The sequence below is a fragment of the Bactrocera oleae genome, chromosome 5, assembly GCF_042242935.1.
Source record: "Bactrocera oleae isolate idBacOlea1 chromosome 5, idBacOlea1, whole genome shotgun sequence".
Lineage (NCBI taxonomy): Eukaryota > Metazoa > Arthropoda > Insecta > Diptera > Tephritidae > Bactrocera > Bactrocera oleae.
Window position 1 is genome coordinate 51,970,591 of NC_091539.1, and position 27,156 is coordinate 51,997,746.

Sequence of the window (27,156 nt, forward strand, 5' to 3'; positions counted from 1 at the left end):
AACACTTGTGGATGTCGAATGAACATATGTTTGATACCGATTTCTCGAAAATTTGAAGTTGATACCGAAAATAGTTTCAGAGATATGGGCGTATTTGTTAGTAAGAAGCGGCTCACAAAACATTAAACGCGATTTTTTCGAAACGCTATTTCCATACTCGGTGAGCAAATTTCTACGAAACCACTCGATAATTTCACACGATTCTTCCAAAAAAATATATATGTTAGGAATTATTCCAAGACATACGATTTTCGATAACAATTTTGATTTTTTAAACCACTCTGAAGTGTAAGTTTTTTCACAAAAAACGAGTTATTTTGAAAGTCGCCATTTTGTGAAAAATCAAAATTTGGCTTGCACCTCGATCATTACTTATACATCTATAGTAATAATAATGTTTTTTGTTTTAAAATTATTTAAAAATTTGCCATAATTTTAATAGGAAAAATCTATCTCACCGCCAGACACCTTTTTCGCAGGTACTAATGGAAATTGGATTGGTAAATTTTTCAAAATTAAGCAGCAATTATTAAAGTACTTTAATTCTGTAAATGAACATTATTTCTATTTATTTACTAAAAAAATGCCACTTCAAAAAAAGTTCACGAAAAAATGCGTTTTTCTGACCTGCATGTCGATATAACACTAATTTTTTTTACATTTTTTCTCTATACATTACAAATAAACTTCTGTTTGCTCCGATTTGTGTTCTAAACACAGTATTTAGCAAGAGTAAATAAATCCATTTTACTTTGTTTGCGTGCCACAACTAGCTTGCGTGTTGCAACACTCTCAACAAATTGCTAAACATGCCCGGATATACCTGTAATTGAGAGTCTTCTCCACTGTAATTGAGTACTTTTCAGCAAGCAGTCGGCTACCGACAAGAAACACCATGTTAAAGTAATGTGCCGTTATTTGAGAGAAATATTCATTTATTCATTAACCAATTCTTGCTATTGTGGACGTTGTTTATTTGACACAATTATCAATGGTTTCACATTTCTACGAATTGTTTTTGAGCGCAAATGGCTAAAAGCGAATTTGTGGCAAAAAAGTAATGTAGGGGTTAAGTGGGGATTTATTTAAGCGTTGAGGTTTTGCGAAAATACTTTGTATTGTGTTGCGGTATAACGGTTTTTACGATATAAAATAATCTAAATTTTTCAGCATTTATTGAATATTTCTTGTTTATTAAAGAAATTAACATTAAAATTAAATTTAATTTTTTTCCTTTTGTTTAAATTCGTATAGCGTTCATATTTTTACTAACTATATATTTACATAAAACTATTCGCTGCTGTTTTTTCTGCTCTTTAAATGGAATCTGATGTCATAATTTTATATTTGCGGAAAAAATAAGTGCGCTATTCGCTAACGCATTATTTGACATTTCCGTCATTCTGCTGAGCAGTATTTTTATTTATCTTCCGTTACTTGTAAGCGAAGCTGATTTCCATTGAAAATAAATTGAAAAATAATATCACAACTTTTTATTTGTTTTGTGTAATGTTCACTGTTGATGGCAGAAACTATGAAAAACAATTTGAAATCGCATGCGAGAAAAACTAAAAGGATATGAGTGCGTAGAGAAAGCGTAAAAACTGTGTATTAAAAAGTAGAAAAACTGGGATTTGTTAGGAGGTAAAAACAAGATTGTAATCTGCATTTTTTGTTGATTTTGAGGAGTTTCTCAATTTTTGTGGCATATTCTGAAATTATCACATAATAGATTTTTAGCCAAAATTCACTCGAATTCACATTGTGCAGAAGAAAATCGCGATGTTACGATACAATAGACACTATTTAGATAGAAATGTGAAAAAGTTTCGCTACCAGTTCTAGCGATTTTTTCATTTGCTGTAACTATTTAGCAGCAACTCAAGGAGATATTACGGCTATTTGAGTTGATAGATATATTTTTGTGAACAGCATACACTTCAATAGTCTACAAAAACTAACCTACTCATAATTTCAATCGATCTATGGTAAGTTTTTTTCTTTCAATTTCAAAGATAATTATCTAGGAGATCAGAGTATTTCTTAGTGCTTTTATGATCACTATGCTATTTTCTAACTCACTACCTATTTCATTTCGCTTGTTACATAAGATCCACATATTTAGACCTTCAAAATATTGCTCGATTCATTATCATAAATTACTACACAATGCAAATACTTACAGTTATCTGTAACAATAGTACTTTAAAGGGTGAGCAGGTAGAAATATCTATATATATTATACCTGCAAATCACCTAACGACCTCGAGTGGTTAAATTGAAGGTGCGCGCTACCTGTCTTCGTCATGCCTACTTCACGCCTCTATGCAGTAATTACTTCAGTTTGATTTAATTTTAGGTATAAAAAGGTGCGTGCTTTGAAACTTTCAGCATTCACATTTAGTAAACAGTTCACTTTACATCTCTCGTCTCAAAGTTGGGAATATTTCGCAATCTTATATTTGCGCAAAGTTTAGAATATTTCGCATTTTTATTCAAAAAAAAATTAGTATAATCCTCTTGAACATGGGTACTTTGTTATCAAAGAAAGTAAGCTGCAATCTGGAAGCTTCGCCGCCAGTCTTTGGACGATACACCATCATAGACGATGAGTTCACCATACGGCCCTCAAATTTTACTAGCCAATACAAGCGCATGTCTGCTTCGCCAGCTGGAAGCCTTGACAGCAGACGCAGTTCCGGTCGTGTCGCCAAATCACCTTTAAGAAAGCGTCTAAAGTTTGATCATATTTCAATGGAGGCTTTCGAAAAGCCTAAGATGTTTATACCAAACCGACCAAGTCTAAAGCGGCCACCGATTGCAAGAACAAATAATACGAAAGACATTATCATGAACCTGGATAACGAAAAGAGCGATAAAGAAGTCCTAACAATATTGACGCCGAAAACATATCGACGATTAACACTGCGTACGTGTATACGTCGACGCCCATCATACAGGAAAGCCCTAAAAACACCGACCAAACTGCCACAAGCACCGGAGTCATATGTCATCCCTGAAGAGCCTTTGGAAAGCAAACACGAGAGTGAGATCGGCAATGCTATTTTAAGACAAACTGAAATATATGAAATGGACACTATTATTGAGCCTCTACCCGAATATGAATATGCTGAGTGGGAAACGGATGACATGTTGGAAAAATGTACACCAGAAGAAAGGTTGGAACAAAAGATTATATTTGAAAATCTTATAACGCAGCATCAACAGCTAATTCAGGAAAATAAGCCGATAAATATTAACAGCTCATCAGAGAATGAACTGGATTTGGCCACTTTCAAGAGGAAATCGTCATTGAAAATATGCCACCGTTATTCGCAAAGACATGCGCCATATGAAACGATTAAACCGAAATCCACGGAAGAATTAAATAGAATGAAACCAAGTCTTCTTAAAGTGGAAATGTTGACGGAGCATAACTTGAAAATTCCGAGAGAACATCACTTACGCGAAATGCCAGAAGAAAGTCCGTTAATTATGGGGAAACTATTGAGAGAGCTGAAGCAACGCCTCGCTGAAATTGATGAGAGGAAAAGAAGAAATTCTTTACCAATCCTGGGAAGAGATGGAACTGAACAAGATAAACATGACAGTCTAAAGATACGCTCCATATCTGAAATATCTTCACAGCAAGCGCAACTTTTTGGAAAACTCATGATAGAACTCAAACAACATTTGGCAAAAAGGAATGCGTGGAACGGACTTCAAACCAAATCAGATTTACAACAATACCCAGCTGATAATCTCAAGAGTTTTGAAACCACACGTATGAAGAGAGGGATTGAACTAGTGTTATAAGCGTCAATTTGAACTTGAAGTTGAGTTTTGAAATATTTAGTTGTAGAAACAAAATGAAATTTTTAAAATGTAAATAATAATTTTTCAGAAGATGTATATACATATATATATATATATGTATAATATATAGGTAAAAATTTAAACATTGCTAATTTAACACCAAACCCCCAGGTAGACTTAGAAAGTGATCAATCGAAACAGGTACCTGCCGGCATTCGGCATTAATAACTCTATACAAATGAGAGAATGAAGTTTTCAACATTTAGAATTTTCGCTCTTTTCGATATAGTGTTCTCTCTACTTTTCTCTCACTGGAGGGCTTCTTTTGTTGTTCGGATACATTTTTAGGTTTTGGTTAGAGGATGAAATGTTTGCAACATTTTTTTCTTTTATTCTTATATTAATACTGTCACGTGTGGAATAACAAAAACCATATAAATATATTTATGGAAGGTTTCTTTTGCAATTCTGTTCGGATACATTTTTAGGTTTTGGTTAGAGGATGAAATGTTTCCAACATTTTTTTCTTTTATTCTTATATTAATACTGTCACGTGTGGAATAACAACAACCATATAAATATATTTATGGAAGGTTTTGGCTCTCTCTGAACAGTTGATGATTTTTGGAAGATTTTTTTAAAATTTATAAATGTACTGAGAAAGGCGGTTACTATGAAAAAGAACTCGTTTAATAACTTTTCAGTTTTTTGTCATCGATATTTGTTCATATAAACCATTGGGTAATTAACGTGCTTCAAGTTCCAGCAGCAAAAATATATTGAGTCTGCTTTAGATTTCATTCATCGTAAATATATTGGTGATGTTTTGAAAATTTTATAAAGGGTTTAGATAACAAAGGGGTTATTGTTTTGAGGGCAGTTGCATTTGGATCAGCGCGGCGTTTAACGAACTTTTGATAAATGTTACTCCGTCCAGTTCAGATGTCGGAAAACACTTTCTAATGTTAATTATCCATATCAATATACCAAATTGATTTATCCAACTCATTCTCTATGCATATATGATTTTTTTCGATTCAGAATTTTATTTGAAATATACCAAAACAAAAAAGTTGTAAAAATTATCGAGTATATTATTATTAGAAATATAGAATATCGAATAGGTAACTAATATTGAAGTCTCTCATCTGCGGTTACACAAAAGTTCGTAGAAATATAGAAAAATTATATTCAATGGAAAATTGCAATCAGACACAATTATCTGGAAACACTCACATCTAAAAGAGTGTGGAGCATGAGAACTTCGACGAAAACCAAAGTGAACAACAAAAACGAAATTACTGACACACCACATTCCAGGAGCAATCAGCAAATTGCAGTGTTCTGCGCACAGTTACTGGTTAAAGGAAATGGGTGAATTCATATAAATATTGCAATACATGTGTAAACACAAACAAAATATGTATATACCATACACACGTGCCTTTAATATATTGCAAATGCATTTATAAAAAATAAATTGGATTTACATGTATTTGCCACTTTTCTATTTAATTTCCAGTTTATTCGCAGTTTCGCCATTTTTCACTGCGCATTTTTAACGGGAAATGTCACAACAGCAACAACAACAATAACAAATGATTGCATAATTCCTACTCATGTGTCCACGCATTCCCATATGCGATGGCTCTTTCGCCACATAGCCTACACCCCTCCCCTCTCCTATGCAGCAAAAAACTGCTTTGAAATTTTATTAGCATGAAAAATTGATTTTCAACAAAACTCAACAGGCCGTGACACGAACGAAATAACATGCCACAGGAGTCAGTGAAATTGAAACTGCAACTATCAATACGGCCACATGGTTGCATTTCATTCACGTGTGTATATGTATGTGTGGGTATGTGTGCTGCAGCTGCACATTGTTGCTGGCCGATTTTTATTTCCGTTGTCGCTGCTTGTTTGCCGGAAATTTGAAATTTGCTCACAGCTTTCAATTCAATTGCTGTATTCAATTTTTAACTAACACAAATCTATCGAGAATAGCAGCGTGTAGAAGTTGACAAGCTGATTGTTACTTAGTTAACATGCACATTTTTACTTTATTTATGAGCGCAGTTTTGTGAATTAAAATTTCATTGACTGCTATCAGCGAAATGTAAAAAATATCGCTTACTTTTGTAATTTTGTTGCAAACAAAGTTCGTTAAAAATTTATGGTGCCAAATTTAGCAGGAAGTAGAGAGCGTTAAAAAGTAATATTTCGGGGAAAAAAATTTTTAAGTTATTAAAGGAAGTTATTAATAGTTTTTAAGGGTTTAACTAACAATTATTATTTCCGGGTGTAATACTTCACATACTAAGTTACACTTTGTTAAGCGTAGTTTTAATACTATATTCTAAGGGTGTGTGTGTGCATCAAACCATGGAGTGAATTTCATTGTATCGCAGCAAATATATGTAGACATAACGCCGATAAAGCTAATTCGTTAAACATATTTTCCACCAGAGGCAAGCGTAATTATATACTGTGACAACACAATTATTTTGGGTGGCTAGGAACCAACACCTGTAAATTTAGTACCAGCGCCCACTAGCAATTGAGACAGAGTTTCTCTTCAAAGAAACTTTAGGGGCATATTTCGATAGATATTAAAGAATTTTAAAAGAGTTCTTCTCGAAATTTTAGCTTGAGTATTCTTCGAATATCTCTCTATCGTAGGAATCAACAAAAACTGAAAAATCCTTGTTTTCATATACGTTTTTAAATAAACAACTTTTCCATTCAATGAAAATAGTATAAAAAGCTTTTTATTTTGTTATACCCCGAAGAGGTGTATTAAGTTTGCCACGAAGTTTTTAGCACCCAGATGGAAACTTCGGAGATCCTATGAAATATATATACAAATGATTAGCATGATGAGCTGAGTCGATATAGCAATGCCCGTCTGTCTTTCTGTTTGTACATATACAATCTAGTCTTTCAATTTCTAAGATCTCGATCTGAGATTATGTAGCTGATCTCTTTTCACCAAGAAACTGGTCATATGTCGGAATGCATACCACTAGAGCTGCCATACAAACTGAACAATTGGAATCAAGTGCTTGCATGGAAAACTTTTTCATTTGACGACGTATTTTCACGAAATTCGGAAAGGATCATTATTTAAGGCAATAATGTAATCTCCGAGGAAATTTTGCAGATCGAATCTCTACCTCTTGTATTTACGAAGGGTATTATAGCTTTGGTGTAACCGAAGCTAACGTTTTTTTTTAGATCGACCGATTTGTATGGTAGCTATATCTTATAGTGATCCGATATTGACGGTTCTCAGAAATAAACAGCTCTTTAAAGAGAAAAATACGTGTGCAATTTTCCATATCGATATCTCAAAAGCTAAAGGACTAGTTCGAATATAAATCGGTTGACAGACTGACGGATAGACGGACATTTTTAAATCGACTGAGTCTCCGTCGTTTACGGTCGGACATTACAAACTTCGTGGTAACTTTAATATACCCTGCTCCGGGTATGAAAGCCAATTTAGGACAGTTTAGTTTTAGCCTTTTTAAACTTTGCTGCTAATGACTCTGATCATGTGTGAAATATCTATTCTACTAAGTTTCATCTAGCTTGAGAGAAAAATGCTGCGAACTTTGCTATCAGACTCTGTTAAACCCGACACTTTGAGGGTCTCACAGAGAGACATTCCGAATTTATATCTCACTTCGACTGCATCCCTGATAACTTGGAGCACTGCGTCGCGGATTATACTTCTAGTGACATTTTCTCCGCGCGCATACCTGCGAGGGATATGTAGGTGCACGGAGTCGGTGGAAAAGATGCGCATTCAGTTTTTTCGCGGATGGATGAAAGCTTGTAGGGGGAGTCTTATGCCGGGAGCTTTTAATCGACTCCTATTTCTGACTGCCAGACCACCGTAATGTCTTTGAAGTAGTACTGACAGCGCTAGAGGTAGGAATAATTGTGCTGCACTGAAGTACAGCGTCTTTCAGTAAGTTGTGCATCTAATCCGATAGCAGAGCCGCAATACAGATTTTGAGCTTCCATATTGAACTCATCTGGATGCTTGTGCACAACAAAGTCGTCCGAAGCTCTAAAGCCGATGAGCTGGCTGACTGGTGTCCTAACTGGACACTGTCCTTTTGGCACACACGCGATGAGGCTAAAGATTGTGGAGGACGCAACTTTGTGAAAGATGCAAGAGAAAGAGGAGGTGAAAACTTCTAGACACTTTCTTCTTCACTGTCCAGCTTTCGCCAGACTAAGGTTGAAGTATCTCGGTTGCGATACTTTCTACGAACCCGGCGTATTGGCGTATTGAATTGATATTAGCTGCCTCAATAAATGTGTGGCAATGTCTAGGCGCTTTGTCGACATGCAACGGTCTTTTTGATTCCTACCTAATGTTCTAATGCACAACATGACCATTGCAGAACTAAATTAAAATTGAGTTTTAAAATTAATAAGGAATCGGAAGAAATGAATAAGGAAGCAAGACCAAGAAATCAGTAGAGCATATAAAGTTAAAAATGAAGAAGTGCGAAAGCACGTGACGTCATTAGCCTATCTTTTATTTAACTGAGAATCTTCAATTTCATAGCCATTAAAAGCTTACTTCGGTCAAAGCCGCGTGAATTAGGTAGTAGTTTCTTTCTCTTTTTTAAATATATTTAAGAGCACACGACATGTAGGAAAAACCACTCCATCATCTAGCAAAATTTGCGAAAGTAACATTACCAAGTTATTGTCACATATTTCATTATCGATAAATTTCTAAGATGAATTAACTGACGCAACAACATTTTTGCAGCCAAAGCTCAGCAAAGTGTCCGCTCAAGAAGAGGATTGCGGTTCGCCAGCACGTAATAATTGCTCAAATGATTTGTTGCAAAATCATTATGGTATAATACACATGCATTAACTGAAATAAGTACGAAGACTCGGAACGACTGCAGAATAAATTACAAAACTTGGATGCGCCGCAGCATATCAACGCGCCATAAATGAATAACGCTTTTATGTAGCGATTTATTTTTCCAGGGTCTTGATTTTGGCATAGAAACCTCAACACCTACCAAACAACAAAAACCAATAGCAATTTGTGGCGAATTTTATTTGCATGGTTTTTCCAACTACGTATGTATTTGTAAGTCAATGTGTGTGTGATTATTGTAGGGTTTTGCTTTGCAACTTTTTTGTGCGCCATTTTATGTGGTATGTGGCTAATATTTGCTGATCACATGCGTAAGTGTGTACGTGTATGCACGCCAATAAAATACAATTGTTGCATGTTATTATTGTTTTTGTAATATTAATAGCTATATTGCTAAATATTATGGGTTGCAGTTAGCATGAATTACATATATTGGTTGTTGTATGCTGTTGTTGCTGTAGATTGTTTTTATTGTGTTATGTTGTTTTTGCTGTTATTTTCGTTTTTTGTTATGTTTTTATTGGTTTGGTTATAGAGCCAATAGAGTAGAACGTGACTGCAATAATAAAATCGAATGTTGCGCATACGCCAGGGAGGACCCAAAGGGAGTTGCAAGCTTATATAGAATTGCGCACACAATTTGTGTGATGTTTGTGCGCTTGTGTATGTGTGTGGAAAAGTCAGAAGTGTGCGCTAAGTACTAGTTGCAAATGTGCATATATATACATATACGTATGTGGTTGTTGATATAAATGTCAAGTATATCTACATATTTATATTTATATTCAAATACTTTATTGGTAAAATGTGTGGTTTTATATATTCTTTTTTGTTTAATATGTTGCAGTTATTGGTATTTTAACTGGCAAATCTAACAACCCTTTTGGGGTTTTCACACACAAGCTTGCTGCATGTTCAACCTTATATAAAATTGTGCATTTGTATGTGTGACAGGCAATTTTGCTCAATTTACAGATTATCCTCATTTACAATAAAATCAAAATAAATCATGCTTATGCGGCAAAAGGCCTATTTTTTATTTATTTATGCTTTCATTAGAATTTTATTCTATTTGCAAGCCAAAATGCGTAGACACACAAACACTTACACAGCTTTTGCTAGCATGAAATATTAGCTTGGCAAAAATATTGCCACAGAAATAAACTTTCACCAGCACAATTACAAACGGTTTTTGCCAAAATCATATTTATTGCCTCTTCCACACACGCACACATACCAAAATATGTATGCCTACATACAAACATACAACTGCATTGCGCCACACATTTCGATTGTGTATGTTGCAATTGAAGCCATTAAAAATATGTATATGCATTAGGCTGAGCCAAAAAAACCTGAATATACCTTGTGAGATAAAAAAATTTTGCATACAAGGAACTGACTTAGAACGGTCAGTTTGTATGGCAGCTATATGCTATAGTTGTCCGATGTCAGTCGTTTCAATAAATGAGCAGCTTCTTAGTAAGAAGAGAACTTGTGCAAAATTCCAGTTCGATCTTTAAAAAACTGGGGGACTAGTTTGCATATCTACAGACGGTGTTTCAAACATCGTAGCAAACTTAATATCCCCAGCTAAGGGTATAATTACATCGCGGATAATGTAGAGCTTAAATTAGCCTAAAAACTATTCGAGTGAAATTTTTTTAATAAAAATAAATTATATGGTTTATATTATATATAAATAAATTGGTATATTTAAAACTAAAAAAAAAAAAAATTTTTGGACCACCCTTATATATATGTATATATGTATGTGTATTATGCATGTGTGCGCCGTCGGCAGCAACAAACTCTAAGAAACGACGAAAGAATATAAATCGGATAATGTTATTATGTGCTGATTTATGTGCTCATATGACTACTTAAAGGGTTCGAACTTAAGCACTATGCAGCATACACAGTGCACACACATACATAATATACAAGTATATATCATCACAAATCGTGTGTTATGCCTCTAAAGCAATAATAATCATAAAATTTTATGCGCTTATTTAGTGAATTTAAATTGATTTTGATGCCGTTTTACAAAGATGCAAACGACCTTTGAAGACCATAAAAATTGTGCGGTACATTGTTGCACGCAAACGCACACACAAATATGTTAAATAATTTTTCAATTTTTTAACTTCTGTGTAAAATGTTACTCGCCATAAATCGTTGTTCGCACAATTTGCGTATCTCGCAATGATCAAAATGCTTGCTGTTGTATGTGTATGAGGAGCGCACAATTGCTCAGACTACATATAACGGCTTTTCATTTGCAACAGGTTGCTTAGCATTCAGTGACACAAGCCAAGGATAAGCATTGCGAGGAAAGTATTGCCGCAGCAACTAAGCAATGCTGTAGTTGTTGTTGTAAGTTATTCCGATGTCACGAGGGTGGTAGTGGGCGAAGGTACAAGTGGTAGGATGCGTTGCTTGGCAACAAATATTAGTTGTGGGGCTACTTATTTGATCTAAGGTTCTTTTTCGGTAATATTTTAAAGTATCATTTTGCTAATAAATTGGCGACATTATTTTAATGGATAGAGTAAGTTTTCTCTGGAGAGGTATTTAAGCCTGCTGCACTCATAATTGGTAATTCTATGCTTTAGTTTGATATTGTTGAGAACTATCACAACTGGACAATATAAATTAAAGATGAAGAGATGCAGTGTCTAACAATTTACCACTTACTATTTAAAGAATACATGAAATAAATTAATAAAGCACGAGGATTTGAATAGGCGCGTCAGCCTTTCGAATACTAAAGACCACTGCGAAAAAAAATCTAAGTATTGTTGATTTAAAGAAACATAATTTTTAAGTAATAGGATGTGTCGTAACCACTGTAGAGATTTTGGACTAATTAAATTTATGAGACTTGCAGTTAGCGGGTTTGAATGGCGGCATAAAGTATTTTTAATAGTCAATCTGCCTTTGTGAAGGCATAAAACTCCAATTATTACCAAGAGCAGGCTTCGAGTATATTTGTAAGCCTTATTTAAATTGATTCTAGGCTTCAAACAGTTCAAAATTAAGACTTTTCGGTACTACATAATTAGACGGAAGTATTTGGCAGAATCTGTATTCATTTTTGATGAGTCTTTAAAAAGAGTCATTTAAGGCGTTATATCCACTTGTGTATTTCGAAAAATCTTTCTTTGCTTTTATATCGAATGTATATATATTTGAACATTTTTTCAAAAGGAATTACCGATTACTAAAGTAAATTAAATTTTGTAAATATAAATTATTTTTACATATTTATTAAATAAAATGGTTTTAAAAAAAAATTGTGTCTTGCAAGTGTATATAACTACTTAAGTGACGTGTCAAAAAACTGCACGTCTTCAATAAAGCTAATGAGAAGAACGCATTTCAATATTCTGACAACTTTCCCACGCTTTATTTATACCGTGTTTTGAATTTATCTCCTATTAATCACATCAATATTTAAATAGAGCTCCATTGACAGAAAGAAATTACCCTGAATTATGAACTTTGAGCTGTGATTTGCTATTTCAACAAGAAAGAATTTTTATTAGCACCTAAGGCTATAAAAATCACTCATTCCCTTAATAATTTTTCATATTTCCTTTGCTTCGACAGTATGTAAAAAGGACGACCAAAGGTTGTTGGAACTATTTTTTTTTAGTCTTCCACTTGAGCAGCCAATGAAAAAATGCTAATTTTCTTTTCATATTCCGGTTTTATCGCTTGCTTGCTTGCCAATAGATGCAACGATTTTTTGCGTTCATATTTTTTATCAACATTTCCTTTCTTCTTTATTTTCAGCTTCTTCCGTCCTTTATTTTCAGCTTCGCCTGCGCTCTAATACAGCAGGGCATCACATTGCGTCGGTTTGCTGATGCGCTGTCAATTTTCGCAAGCGTTGATTGAATTTACGTGGCAAGTACAGCTTGAGGGCAATGAATTAGGAACGAATTAAGTTTTTCTCATTCAGTGATTGTGAAATTCAAGATTTGCGAGACGAAATTGCTGAGAGTTTTTATTGTATGCAATATTATGTTGAGCGTATGTTATGTTAGGTGATATCATATTATATTGTGCTATGTTATGATATGTTATGTTATGCTATGCTATTTTATGCTATGCTATGTTATGCTATGCTATGTTATTTTACGTTATGTTATGTTTTGTTATGTTATGTTATATCTGATGTTATATTATCTTATGTTATGTTATGTTTTGTTATGTTATATTATTTTATTTTATTTTAGGTTATGTTATGTTATGTTGTGATATGTTATGCTATGATGTGCTATGTTACGTTATGTTATGTTATATTATTTTACACTATGTTATTCTTACTTGTTTCTAATAACTGCTCCGTATACAGTACGAATGGCCAACTATTCTGTTAAGGTGCTTACAGTGCCCTTATTCATTTGCAAGCATTCTCGATGCATAGAGATATGACCGCTCTTGTTGTACGGTTGAAAAATTGCTCTGATATTTGCTGACTTTCTAGCAGATGCAACAATGCTGCTGCAGTCAGGCTCTTTGCATAGTTTAACTTTATGTTTTGTATGCACTTTCTTTAGCATTGATTCCAACGGATACGAAATGACGCTGCAACAACACATTTGCGGAAGTCCAGCAGCATCTACGAGTTCTGCTGTCATTTGTGTGTAAGAGTGACAAGAATGCTTATAAATTTTCACTGTCATTGCCATCATGTCGGTGACGGGTCATTGGCGCGAAGCAATTGAATATTTCTTCAAAGAAAGCAGGAGAAAATATGAAGGAAGTAAAGAAAAACTCTGCTTGTTTTTCAACTTCGGTGGGTACTTTCTATAGAAAAACACACGTTTTTTTCTTTCTCTGCGCTTCGCTTTTATCCTTTTCAACTGCTACACTAACACTTACATACACAAAAACACAAGTGCGTCAATCATCATCGAAATAATGCAGAACCTTTTCAAGACTCTTGGAACGGTGTTCATTGGCTTACTCCTCTACCACTTTACACCTCTCTCCAGCAGTAGCTTTGCTTGAACTTCATAGTCCAGCCAGCCAGCATTATTGCTCTTTATTATGCAAACGCCCTTTGGGGTCAATATTTATGCTTTTACAGTTTCAACCGGAAGTCTTATGGAACAAAATTCTACGTATGATTGTGTAAATAAATATATTGTAGCGAGAAGGGAGGTAAAAGCAGCCATAATTTGTCGCTGCAGTTAGAGGAGCTTTACTACTTTTGCCTTACATTTAACTGGCATTTGATCCGAGTTGGCTTTGCCAGCCGCCGCCGGCTATTTATTGTATCAAAGTATTTGTGCAGTAGCAACGGATATGAAAGCAGCGATACACATACACACACACACACATAAACATGGACACTACTACGTGGCAATGAAATCCTCCTAGCTGGCTGTTGACTATTATAGACGACTAGCTTAGTAACGAAACAGCAATGGAGACTGAGCGCACAACTAGCGCTCGCCTGCCAGTCCGGCAGCTTGACAGCAGCATTGACATTTGCCACACAATGTTGAATTAATACGACAACTTGTCAACTTCTGTGCAATGCGCTGCTAGTATGCTGTCCTCTATACACATAACGGTATGTATATTTTTTACTACCGCCTGCTTATACAACTCAATTGGTCGTCAGCGCTCCCCTAAGCTGCTGCTCTAATTGGCCACGACTCTGGCGCTTACTACTTTATACTCCGCTGTTGCCTTGTGCAGTTGTGTGTTTGTGTGTGCACTACATTGGTTATGCTGATATCTTCTACTGTTTCGTTTAAGTTTTCCCTGACCGTTCGTTTACTTAAGCTTTGCCGCATCAATTCACTTACTGCTGTTTTTGTTGGCCGGCGGCGAGTATTTTGCTTAGCAGAGAGCAAGCGAGCGTTAAACTTATATAACTTCTTTATAACAACAACTTTTTTCATTGCACTTTTTATTGTTTTATGTTTTCTGTTTTATTTTTTTATCTTTCGTAATTTTTTTTCTCTGAAGTTAATATTGTTATGCCAAGTCCCTGTTGGGTAATTTGAAAAGCAACTGCCAAGAGTTTATAACAAATGCAAACTTCACGGTGAATCAATAAAAAAATATTCCAATAAAAACATAGATAAGTATGGTAGATATGAAAAGACAAGGAAGTTTTAATACTAAAGTTTAATGGGTATAGGAAAAGTTCACTAAGCCCCCGTGGGATTCAACTAGCAGTTGTATAAATTCGCTATGCTCTGGTGAAAAAGTTGAGGTGGCTAGGCTTCTAAGAGATTTTTGCTTAAAGATTAATCTTCTCTTATCAAATTTTCTTCTTTTTTCTCAAGGCGGAAGAAGCTGATTTTAATATTTCCTTTAGCTTATATTGTATTACTGCCTAATTTTTATTTAATACGTTTCATGTATATCTATTTTATTGATAGCCAGAAATATAAATTATTAAGCTATAACTCTATAACCACCCTACGGATACATCACAGCCGACATTCCATTATACTCCGTTACTTCTCTTATATAACAACCGGTTAGAGAGCCCATATCTCGCTATATCCGAGCTGGATAAATTTTTCTTTCTTGTGGATTGGAATATATACATTAGGTTGAGCCAAAAAAACAATTAGTATCGATTTAAAAAATCAGTTTTGTATCAACTTTCATACAGATAAAAAGTATCACCATAAGGCAGGAATTTTAGATTTATTTAAGAAGGTGTCGGTGGGCATTTCAATTTTGCCATATCCATAGCATGTAAAAAATTGTTATTATTAAAAATATCAAACTATTGAAAAAAATTTTCACATCGCGGACTCCGAGAGATTTTTTCAAGTCAATAATTAGTATATTTAAATTTTTTTTTTTTTCAATGTAAATTGGTTCATATATAAATCGATTTCATAAATCCGATATTAGCTATTTTTTTCACCCTAATATATGTACATACATACATATAAGTAAATTAGATCGCAGCTTCTTCAAAGACTATTCTAAGTGCTTTTATAGTCATCAATTAGCAGTTTAGCTAAAAATCTTTCGTTTGGATATAACGCTCTTCCCAAAGGTACTAATTTTTTTTTCTCGAGACATAAAGCATGAATCGGTGCACCAGCAAATCTTTCAAAATCATGAGCTGAATAAAGCTACAAAACATATTTTGTACATTTCCTCGATAGTAAGTATGTAGAGGAGAGTACGTAATGTCAAGAAAAACGTCAATAAATATGTTGCACCAACTTAACATGTTTTTTAAAACCATCAAATGCGTACTAAATGAACATATATTGTCATAACTATATTAGATAATTTATGTAATGTTATCGGTTTTCCATGTAATCTCAAGCCATGCAACCAACTACCATTTCGTCAAATTTAACCCGGACTGGTCCACATAAACTCCGCGAGTAATTCAATTCAAAAACAATTTTAAATTCTTACAGCGTCATAGAGATAGCAGCGAATCTCAAAATCTCTTATGGGTTGATTCAACACATTTTGGTTAGTCTTTTGGGTATTAAGCGTCTTAGTCCGATGATAATAATTTTACTACGGCATTCAAGTAATGTTAATTAAAGGTGCGCTTCCAAGCCATGCAAGCGTCCTAGCTCATAATTTCCTGTTTTGAGGGAGTTAGAAAATATTTTTTCTTCAAGAATATCAGAAAATCTACCGTCGATTAAGTGGGATACATATTTATTGATGCTCATAATCGAAAACAATAATAATGAGCCGATTGTAATTAGGATTACTTATAAACAATAAATTCGTACTGCCTTAAGCAAATTTTTCAATAACTTTTTAAAAAAAATAATATGCAATTGCGATAAAATTCTGAACAATATTATTTCATACCGGAAAAACTCAACTTCTCCAACTTTTATATCAAGGTAAAAGGTATGAATTGAACTAATGAGTCGATAATTAAAATTTATGGAGTTTTAATAAATTACAATCCTTGCATAACAAGCAAAGCTATTTGATAATTGCCTGTGAGCATATAATTAACTAAAATACAAAATAGCGCAACATTACTTTTCATAAATTTACAGCAGAAGAAAACATCGATATAAAATAGAGGCTATTTTTACTAAAATTTTTTTTTGAAATTCGATAATAATTTGGTTTAATTTGAACAGCAGAAGCTTACAATTTTTTGTACAATAGTAAGTTGTTATCAATAAAAAATCAATTTCGATCTTTTGATGATATGTTGTTTTGCCCTTTAGGTGACGATATATATGTACCTAAAGCAATTAAAAGTAAGTATTAGTATAAGTGTCACTCATACGCCGTGTAGGCCAAGCGCGGCACATTAATTCTTGCATTTTTTGCACTTTGAAGACCCGCTAAATATCAGTTAAGCAGGCATTTTATTAGCACATCCTCCCTCACTAAGGACAAGCGGAGTTCAGGTGAGGCAATGAGGGCAGGCACGATATTACTGTATTTATAATTTAAGTAGCAAAGGAGACAATGAAAAAAATTCTAAATTTGTGCTTAATTAAATAATTTATTATGAGAGTGTTGGCATTTGTACAAAAGAAAATAATATTCTCTTTAAATAAATAGATGTGATATGAGTAAGCTGCAGCTGTGCTAATAACCCAAAGCACGCAGTTATGCCGTTGCATAAGCACCGCTTAAGGTCAAATACATACAAATATATATACTCGTATATATGCAGAGAGCAGTGTTGCTGACCATCCTTTGCTTCCCTTGCTGTGTAACGTTATGTGGCGAGTGCTTGGCGAAAATAGCAACAAAAACTATCAAGCGGAAATAATTGATTTCAAAGTGGCAACATTGTCACGTCGTCATGCCAGTGCACAAAAACAACAACAACGCACAGTAGACTAGATGCAACAAAATTGAATGTGAGGCGTAGATAAGCAGCACAAATGCTTCTTGTATACAAACGCACACTCGCACGCACACTTGAAATCCAGCTGAAGGCAGTCAACCAAACAATCAAGCAGCAAACGGCGAGTCAGTCAAGCAGCACGGCTGAGACCAGCGTATAACGCGTCCACCAAACACCAAGCAGTCAATTGCGAACTGTCTGTCTGTATGCTGTATATATGTGTGTGTTTGTTTGTGTGTGCAGGGTGCACGATATATCAATAACCTTCTGATCTGCCACAGCCAGGCGAACATTGCTTATGAATCGCTGCAAACACATATAGTCACACCTAGTCATGCATAGACATATACACATACATACATACCCACAACCACATTGAGACGAGTTACAATGTCAGCACTTTGCTTGCAGTTTCTTCACAGCGCTTTCTATTGCTATTTAGTATCCTTTTTTGTCCTCTTTAAAATTTTTTTGTTGTTGTACTTCGAACACTCTTCGCTTCGGTGTGTGTGTACATGCATATGCATCGTGCGTACGCGTTTAGTTAAGTGTGTCAGTGTAATGAGTAGTGGGCTAGGGGCAGTCGTCAGCTGCAGCAAAGGCAATAGCAATATGGCCTCAAGCACCACAACAACAACTCAAAATCCCGTAATGCCCTAATGGCTTTATTATTGATGTTACATGAATTATGAATGCGCTGGCTTAACGGGTGAAAGCGCAACGCCATTAAGTGCTACGCGATGGTGTCGTTTACTTCAAGTTTTTTTTCTCTATGTTTTTTTGAATTCCGTAAAAGCGCAAATATTGACATAGTAAATCTGATGGAATAATTTGCGGCTTACAAAAGCTTAGGGGCGTTTGTGGTGCAAAGCTGATTACATTAATTGAGACAAAAACAATTCGGAATTTATTCAAAAGAAATTATTATAAGTTGCAGCGTATTAAATAAAAGACTTTTTAGTTCGAATATCTTGAATATTTTGAGTACATTTCTTAGAATAATTTTAAATTTCTCATAATTAGGATATTATTCATAAGTGCTCATTAAAAGGGGAAAAGCGAGCTTTAGAGTGTTGGTAGATCTGAGAAGGTTAAGGGTATTATCTTATCCTCATACAAATATGGCAATAGATACCTAAGAGTTCTATTGCTTATTGTTTTATAACCTTAGAGGCTGCAGTTATTTGAGAAATTATCTCATTCCTTCACTTCTGACCTATAGCACTACTAGTGTAGAAGAAAAGGCAAAATAATACAGATATTTCAATACTTTTCTTGTTTGGAGAAAAATGAGACAGCAAAATATAAAACTAGATTAACGAGCAGTGTGAGAATATGTTTCAAATAATATCCCAGAAACGATTTTTAAATCCGGAAAATTTTACACGAATATTGACAATATCTAGAGCATTTTTTGAAATTCTTTTTAGAAATGTATCAAAAAATTTATCAAAATGTAAAGATAAGAGGAAAACTAAAATCTTATAACAGCCAGTGCGATATTCACTTCAACACTTTAAAGCCTACATATATATGTTACAATATTTGATACACCGTTTCGTATACATATTTGATCTCCTATAGGTTTAATAAAATGCTTCTTTTTAATTTCAAAACCGAGACTCTGACGTTCAGAAATAATTGGGCGCATGCATTAATTCGTGCGATTTTCTAAGAGAGGGCTCCACTAGTATTATTTCACGTCGTTTTCATCTGTGACTATATTCATTTCAAAGGTACTGTCGTTTCGCGTGAGAGTGTCGCAGATAAAGTGTTTTTGCGGGGAGTTCTTCCTCATTACTTTAACATGAAGAAAAGTGCTACCGAAAGCCATCGTATTTTACTGGACGTTTATGATGACCATGCTTTAGCCGAACGAACGTGCCAAAAGTGGTTTGCACGGTTTAAAACTGGCAATTTCGACTTAGACGACGGAGAACGACCCGGACAGCCAAAAAAATTTCAAGACGAAAAATGGGAGACATCGATCGACGCAGATGCATGCCAGACGATAGAAGAACTTGCAAAAGTATTAGAGTTGATCAAGCAACCGTTTTCAAACGATTAAAATCATTAGGATTCATCCAGAAGCTTGGAAATTGGGTGCCTTATGAATTAAAGCCAAGAGACGTCGATCGTCGATTCTGCATGTCGAAAATGTTGCTTCAACGCCACCAAAAGAAGTTATTTTTGCAACGGATTGAAAATGGATTCATTATGATAATCCAAAGCGCAAAAGATCGTATGTGATGCCCGGCCAACCATCGACATCCACGGCAAAGCCGAATATCCATGGTGCCAAGGTTATGCTATGTATTTGGTGGGACCACAAGGATGCGCTGTTTTGTTTGAGAAGTGTTTCAACGATTGTAAGAAGCGCTGGCATATCAAATGGGCACTATTTAGAAGCCGACAACACTAATACAAATAAATAATTAAATATTATTTAAAAAATTAGAATTCCCGTTATTTTTTGAACATACCACGTACCTACATATTTTACGTGAAAGTCTTATATGGATCCGTTTCATATTTTGTTGCGGATATCGCGAGTTCTAATAATCACCGATGCCCGTCTGGGCCCTTCTGTAAAATATATGGCCTAAGTTTGTAGTCAGTAGCCACCATTTTGCATGAAAATTTTATACTCTCAACTTTTTCCTTACTCCCTGAATAAATTGTCAAAATTAGACCTTGCTTGAGGACGCTACACATCTTCAATGCGGCTTTTTTAAATGTTATAAGCTAAACAAATATTTAGAGTGAAGTAAGAAAGTAGGAGCAAAAACATAATTTTTAAATATTTACATAAAATTGAACAATATCTAGCAAGTATTTCTGTGCTTTAAAAATTAAACTAAAGCTTAAATGATCATTTATTTCATTTGCGGAAATTTGCGGAAATTCGCCAAAAGTTATTTGACACAATTTATGCTACACATACTTTCCATATATATGCTTGTATATTTGTATATGTGTATGAGTGCATAAATTTGCCTTCAAATATTTGGCTTGTATCCTGAACGCAAGACTTTCAGCATTTACTTGCTTAAAGCTATATACAGATATATAATATCTAAATACATATATAATACACATAAACACATACGCATACGTAAATACAATTGTTCCATTACATATATGTGTGTATGTATGTTTCATCATTAGTAATGCCACCCGCATACGAAATTTGTGACCTCGAGTCATATTTTAACACCTTTCCTTAATTACTTCACCGAAGTTTGTCTCAACTTTTTAGGCCAATTAAATCTGTAAGGAATGAGTTGCCGGAGACAAATTGGCTATGGCCAAAGTTTGGACAAAGAATGTTGGATATTTGAAAGGAGCTGCGTAGTTAAGGCGCTAACAGAACTTGTACAAGCTCTCGTTAAAGAACATAAATTTAGGAAAATTAACAAAACTTATTTAAATTTTTCGCTACAAAATGAATAAGTACTTATAGTTCTTTTCTACTATTAATCTAGTAAGGAAGAATTAGAGGGTGTGAAAATGTTTAACTACTTGTAAATAATTAGAGCAAATGAGAGTTTATAAACGCAAATTTTAAGACCACCAAGTAAAGCTAAACTAGCAGGAATTTAAAATTAAGCAAATTTGTTTAAAAAATATAATATTTTTCCACCAAAAATATCACATGATTTTTAGTAGTGGACTTTTATAAAATATTTAAAAAATATATACTCATTTAACCAATGTGAGTCCTAATGGTCGTTGTTATAATCCGGTGCGATCCCTCGATAGTGAAAGTTGATTTATAAAAGTATATAGAATTTTTATTTCCAAAAATGTTGGCCAACACTGTGGTCATTTTGTCAACCGAATATGGTACCACTCTTTCTAGCCGCCGTTACTCGCGACTATTCATTCGGAGCAAATATGGTTATTAGCTGGTCAGTCATAGTTGGTAAAAGTAGTTTCTTCAAAATGATCCAAATCACATGACTTAGGTGACCAATCACCAGCCTCTCCTGTTCACTAAACTAACGAACTATTAACTATACGAACTTTATTGAATTGAAATTTCTATTTAAGAGATCCAAACACAAAATTTAATATTTTTCTTATTTACACTGCAATTATTACCGCATTTATTTGAAATATTTATTTGCTCAGGGATGTAAACGAATAACAGCAACTTTGTTTCAGAATTATTAATCTAACCCTACTTTTTATACCCTAGCGGGAAGAATTCAATTTGCCACGAAGCGTGTAACACTCAGAAGGTCTGTGTCTGTATATACTTGTAGGCACGATAGTCCCTCTGTTTGTGAGATACCGAACTGAAATTTTGCACACTTTTTTTCTCTCCAAGAAGATGCTCATTTTGGAACTCTCACTATAAGGAATTATTATTTGACAAGATATCTACATAAAATTTGTCAGAGATTCTTATATATTAAGTATACTAAGTAACCTTAATCGACCTGAAAGTTGTTTATGTTGTTATTGCAGAATTCTGCCGAGTTCACAGCTCTTTGCCGGATAAAGTGCGGGTCCGTTCAAGTTACGTACAAAAGACCCGACTGTCGTGGGAACGGAGATTGTTTATGTCAAACAACGTGGCTAGAAACAGCTATGAAAACGTTTTCCTTTGGATGAAAACCGTTAGCTGGGTATCTGCTCAGCTACATTTTTACATATAGTTGCCATAAGAAATGTTCCTGTGAAGGGTATTTTAGCTTTCTTGCAGCCGAAGTTAAAGTTTCGTTTGTTTTAAAAACAAATTAGTAACTGTTCGAAACTCCAATTTTTATTAAAATACCCAGAGCTTTTCTGAGAGTCTTCTTTTTCTTGCAACAGAAACAGACCCACTTGTTTGAGAAACCAGCAGAACAAAGATCCGTTTCTATGTATCGTAAATTTATAACAGCTTCCATTCTAAATGAGTATATAAATATGCATGTATGTATAAATTTAGAAACATTAACAATAACAATTTAATACCAAATTTTATTTTACATTTATTTATAGTTGCTGGGACAATCGAAGCAAGAATTCACAAGCAAAGTTTGGCACTTCAAGTGGATTTGCATTAAACGAGAACATGCAAATTCACAAATCGGCCTGACCCACTTCAAATGCGACAACACTATTTGGGGTTTTACAAAACAAATACTGGAAGCATGAAAATACACATACAAGTATTCATACCTATAAACAGACAGACATATACTTACATACATGCATATATAGATATATGGTATACTTGTATTACAAGTAAATATATAAGTAAACAATACCTATGGTAGTTTCACGGTACTTTTCTACTACTACCTATGGTAGTGCGCCCAGGGTACTTTTCTCCAGTAAAAGGAAAAGGTTTCGAAATTACCAGCTTACTACTACATTTGCATTTACAGTTATGTAGTTTACTCGTTTGGTTGGGAAAAAGTATAATTTTAGTGTGCAAACCAAATGAATATGTAATAGTCCCTACCTGTAGCCATATGCAGTACATGTGTGAGAGTTTGTGCGTGTGTTTGAGCGATTTTCCACATTACCCTTTTATCAACGAATCTCAGTTGATTGCTTATTTGCTTCAGTGCATTCAATTTCTACTACTGACTCGGTTTAGGTTTTACTTGTAGCTCCACTGATTTTACTTGTTCTAGTGATATACAACTTTTGGGATACTTATATACTTACTTTAGGGTGGTACTTAAAAGTCCAGAAATCGAAATTTTTCGATCACAACCTCTCCCATACGATTTTTGGTAAATTTTTCAAAATTAATTTGTATAAATAAATGTTTAACCGATTCCGAAATCGTTAAAAAAGGGGTTATCATCGTTCAAACTCAGACTACATTGAATAAAATAAAAAATTATCTATATTTTTTAACCTATTGTAATATCTAAACTAATATTATCGGACGACTATTGTCGACAAACAACCAAACAAAAAATTTAACTAATATAAAAAGGGTGTAAGTATGAGAGTTTGGTGTTTTCTACAGCAAACTTTATTGATATCTAAGCAAACCAGACATTTTTGTTTGACTTCACCGACTAATTGGAATATAGGAAACAACATATATAAGTTTTAAATAATTGAGTCTAAAAAATTTATATTTGAAATTTTACCACACACCAGATGCCATATAACCGTCGAAGTACAATTAGGACTCAAATATATTTGTGATAGCTTCGACTATGCGGAACAGCACCAACTGAAGAAAATTGTATTTAAAAATATGCTCCCTACGTTTAAGAACCACCCTAACATGCAAAATTACAAGGTGAACTTAAAGTTGATATTCAAAAACTATGCCAATGCAAGTATACACATCTACATAAACATGCTTATTTGTAAATACATAAATACCGTAGTATCGCCGTAGTCAAATTGTGACCCGAAGCGTAAAAGGTTATACTCGTACAAGTCCCATTGCGGGCCAATGGCGTCACCTGCGGGTTATTGAAACGGGCACTATGTACCTGTAGAAACACACATGTGGATAAACCTAAATAATTACTAGATATATATATATATGAGTATGTCTCGTGCTAAAAGAACAACATCACTTTGTACTTAAATATTTTGTGCAAATATATAACAATTAAAATTTTAACCGACAAAGCAAATGATCAATTTACGAAACATATATGCAATATACTATTGTAAATTAGAAACTGGTGGACCTTTTTGTGAAAGGGTTAAATTTACATGCTCTCAAGGCATTATTTGTTGGCTCAGTTACAGCCGTTTAGGTAGGCCACCACCTAAATAGGAGGAGCTACAGGAAATTAAAGCAGGATTGTGCTATTCAGTAGTGAATTATTGCGAGCTTCGTAATTTAATGAAGAAACTTGTCTTGCGTTGATTTAATATTATGTAAGGGAAGGAATAAGGAAGTATTATTTATTGCCATAAATATTTAATAAAGCAATTTGAGTAGCTTCGTAATATTTTTGTTCGTCAAAATATCATCTTACTATTTTTTAGACGGTCTCATTGCCTTGTATTTATGTTTGCAGTGCCGGGTTTTTTTATTTTGTTCAAAAAGGTCAACTTTCTTGGTATGGGTTAAGCTAAATTTATCAAAGAACCACCAAAAACTTCATTAATGTCGGCCAAGCTCTTATCAGAAATAAAAAGAACATTGAATTGATACTCAAGGTTTGTAAATTTTTCTTCAAGTTTAGATTCAGTACATGTATTTCCTATAAGATTTCCTCTTTACAATTAACCACCTTTCTCAATAGCAGGTAAAGTTCAATAATGCTTTATTGCATTCATGAACTTAACTGTAAATTTTACAATTTTCATATATCTTCGGGGAGCAAATTTTATGCGAATAAGTTTCGGAATGAGTAAAAAATTAAACAGGATAGTCTGCAAGTTTTTGGACTTCTCTGTTTTCTCGTGGGTACACTCAAAATAGTTTCGGATAGGTTATCAACCTACGTTGAAAAATTAAGACTAAGATATCTTACTTTTCGACTTTTCTGCAGCGGCGCAGGATTATTTACATCCTAAATGCCCAGCGATGACAAAAATAATACTTTATATGCACAAAGATTACATAAATCAGGTCCAAAGTTAAGCAGAATGTGAGCCTATCTTATACGGAACCAAGTGCTCATCTTTTGTAGTAAGCTGCGAATATATACAAATATTTTTACAGAGGTGAGCAAACCTCCGACTATACTGCGCTAAAACCTTGAGTGCTGTAGCGCATCATTAATGTGATAGAAACCTTCTAATAACCGCTATAAGTGTTACTTAGTAGTAGTTACTTATGAAAAACAAGGAACTTAATAATCGGGATATAGGAACCTAATCATCGCGATTTCATCTATTTTAATCTACAATGGCGGGAAGGGTGACACTATTAGACTGAGTTATTACAACAGATTTCATCACTGCATAAGTTTCAACAGCTTACTTTCAACGTATTTTAGCCCAACATTATCGAATATGAGCCAGTGCTGTAATTAATATTTTTACATTGATTCTAACCCAACAATGGTGTCAATAATAATAAGTGAATTGAATTTTTCGGTTTTCACTTTCAGATAAAGCAGATCTCATATATGTTAGACTGGACGTCTTCGGACCCAGAAGAAATACATAAATAAATATAAATAATATTTGGTGACATAAGATAAACAAGTAGAACTGTATAAGACAAAGTTCACTCATATTATTCTTCAAAAAGAAATACATAAAAAAACAAACGGAGTGCGATTTCTTTTTTCACAGTCAATCCTTGTCTTTAGACATCCTTCATATTCGCACTTAGTAGCCGTTATTGTTGTTAGTCTTAGCTAGCATTTTGAATTCTATTGTTGTGATTTTATTTTTGTGAAAAAGAACATTTTGTAGGTCGGTAACACACAATTACATATAAACGATACGTATGTTTGTTATTCCAACATGAAAGCGGTAGGTTGCATGGGTCGTTACGTTAATGGGCCCCAGCAATTCAAGTTAATTTATGTGCATGGAAACCCATCAACAACAAGCACCAAACAACAGTAACGACAACAATACTGGGAAGTATAAGAAATAGTACAAGCAGCCTCTTTTTATTATGATTTACACTAGGATGTGTGTGTGTACATATTCTGCTAAAGATGGCGCTTGTGCTTTACAACAAGCTGTTTGGCTAGTAAAAAGCGTACAATATGCGCCTTATAAAATATGAAATAAAAATAAAAAGTCACGGTAAGACACAAAATGGCATGAGATAATGCACCAAGAACGTCGGCAAAAAAGCCGCAATCCTTCTAGGCGACTAGGCGAACATCAAACACTTTTACAACTCACATAATCAAGTGTAACTTCACCGGCAAAAAAGCAACATGGCTAATGGTGCAACAATAACAACAGGTAGCCATAAAAAAAAATTTATTACACATAATTAAGCATAATAAGAATTATATGTATTTGCTAAATGAGAAGAGTCCATTTTACGACATACCTTTTCTCTAGAATCTCTTCCTTGTTTGTTGCATAATTTTGTTATTTCAACAATTTTCGTGTATAATTTATTAATTTTTTTATTAAAATCGTCGAACCTTTTCGTAGAACTGCTGGGTGCTAGAAATAAAAAAGAAAATATTATTTTATTAACGTTTTGTTTTTTATTTAAAATAAATGATTTTGAAGAAAATGTATTTATATTTATATATTATATTTTTTCTTCAATAGTTTATAGCTAATGAGAAAAATATTGACAGTTTGATTAAAAAACCAGCCTAATATTGTAGTTGGGCCAACTTAAATTATTTTGAATCTATTTTAGAAACTTTTACCATTTAATCGTAGGTTATGATAGTCACATTTCTTTCGTTGTACCTAAAATGCTGCCAATTCTCAACAGATTTATCAATTAACTAAAATGAACTCTAATGTCCCACAGATTTGTCAGATTCAAACTTTCTTGCTGTGAGTACTCTAGCACTAGTGAGGTTAAGTTAGTGACAACCATATGTCCAGTTATAAATTCAAAAACTAACTTTAAAGCATTACGTAATCAAAAGCTGTTTTCTTACAAGCGAATTCGTGCCAGGTTAGAAAGGCATCGATGGCAATGAGATAGTGGACGAGA

The 27,156-nt window shown here is 34.1% G+C and overlaps 1 protein-coding gene across 1 annotated transcript in view; it reads right to left on the bottom strand.

Annotated features, from left to right (window-relative positions):
* kek6 (kekkon 6) overlaps positions 1-26,628 on the bottom strand; it is a 124,396-nt gene extending 97,768 nt beyond the window's left edge. The window contains exon 1 of the mRNA XM_036362095.2: positions 26,527-26,628. The gene's annotated coding sequence lies outside the window, so the exon portion shown is untranslated. The remainder of the gene's footprint in view (positions 1-26,526) is intronic.
* Between the last annotated feature and the right edge of the window lie 528 nt (positions 26,629-27,156).